The following is a 1,818-nucleotide window of genomic DNA, read 5'->3' as shown; positions in this document are numbered from 1 at the left end:
CTCCCCGCTGAGCAGAGAGCCCGATATGGGGCTCCATCCCAGGACCCTGAAATCATGACCTGAGCCGAAGACAGAGGCCTAAACCACTGAGCCACCCAGGAGCCCCCATATCTGGTAATTTTTAACCAACGTGGATTTGCTGCATCAAAAGTTCCTTCTTCTTCAAATATAAATATATAAATAAAATGATCAGGTCACTCGCATGTCTTAGGAGAATGTCATACCTTTAGTAGCAAACTTGAAATCTTGGCCATTGGTTTTGATTTTTGTTTTGGTTAGATTTGGTTCGGTTTTTGTCATTTTAAAAATCCCTCCAGCCCTTGGCTCTGTCTGACCTGATTGCTTTCAGCTGTTTCTGCAACAAAATTGTCCTGGCAGCGAAAACTCTCATTGTTTACAGTGGCGCCCCCTTCTGAACACTTTGTTAATAAAAAGCTTTTTTTAATTTTTGTTTTTGTTTTTGGCTATGGTAAATGTGGAACAATAATGAGGTATTTCAAAGAGGTGAACCACAGATAAATTTCTCTAAGGGTGGGGTGAGGGTTACTCATAGAGGAACTTGACAAGGCTTTTAAAGATATCGACAATCATTATAACATAACGTGACTGATTGTTACCGTGCTCTTAACTGGGCAAACTCTTGTTCGCTTCCAAGAAAAACTAACATAGTTGAAATGGTTCAGCGGCCTTCTAGCACAGGGTCTGATGGGGCGTTATTCTAGCCACTGGCTGTGCAAGGCATGAGGCCTGTTAGTGATTCTATTTTTTCCTCTGCAGAATGGGTCTTTCTACATTCCAGGTCCTTTCTAGCCCAACAAATAATGCGGCGATTCTCTCAGTGAGTTGTACTTTTGGTTTAAAAAGCCAACTGTCTCTTACAAAGGTCTTTTGTTTAAATTCCTTTTAAAAAAAAGTCCTTTCAAAAAAATTTTTTTTTATTTTTTATTTTTAAATCCCATATGTTTACTCTGATCATGGAACTTTATCATTTTGACCATCTCTGCTGATTAAAATATTCTTCATCATTAGCACCTACTGCTCTCCTCTCCTGGTAATCTCTCCGGAAGGGGTCTTCTCTAGCTCATCTAGCAGGAGATGGGCACTTCCCATCTACCCCTGTTGCCAGACTAACCTTACCTATCCTGCAGGGTCAGGTCGGCCTGGCCCTTTATCTGTTGTTCTCCTCTGAGTGGTTAGATTTTCATAGATCCCGTGCTTTGCTTTTGTCAGGATTTACCTGGATTATCAAAACCCTTTTCTTGTGCCAGTGAAGCCTAAGAAACAGTCCTAATGAGAGAACAAGGAACTCAAACAGATCATATTTATCCTGAATGTTCTGTCCAAAATGAAAAATTCGTTTCTGAGGAGCCTCAAGATCTCTGAGAAGGGAAGTTTCACCAACTCTGTCATGTAGGGGCATGAATTCTGATTCTGTGTCAATTGTCCTACTTTCCCAGCTAGTAATTCTCTACCTCAGAAAGCAAACTCTCAACCGTTTCCTCTTTCAAAGGCAGTTGCTCTTAGAGTCTGCACATGGCACTTGGGGCCTGCTGGTCGTTGGCTACTGCCCTCTGTACATTGGGTCTAACTGCTGCGGGGCATCAAGATGAGCACGTCTCTTGTTCTAGGACTTAATATAGTTTGGGGCACATGGTAAGCAATAATCACTTCTTTAGTTGATCCAAGTGTTGGATCTTTCTTAATTATTCTACTACCTCAATTTACTTGTTCTAAGATTTGTCCCCCCCCCCATTTTAATATCTCTTAAGGTGGCACTCACCTTGCACTTGATGACATATCCTACTTTAACTGACAGCA

Source organism: Mustela nivalis (genome assembly GCF_964662115.1).
Source record: "Mustela nivalis genome assembly, contig: HAP1_SCAFFOLD_143, whole genome shotgun sequence".
NCBI classification, from domain to species: Eukaryota; Metazoa; Chordata; class Mammalia; order Carnivora; family Mustelidae; genus Mustela; species Mustela nivalis.
The sequence above is the reverse complement of the archived record's forward strand: the minus strand, read 5'-3'. Positions refer to the sequence as shown.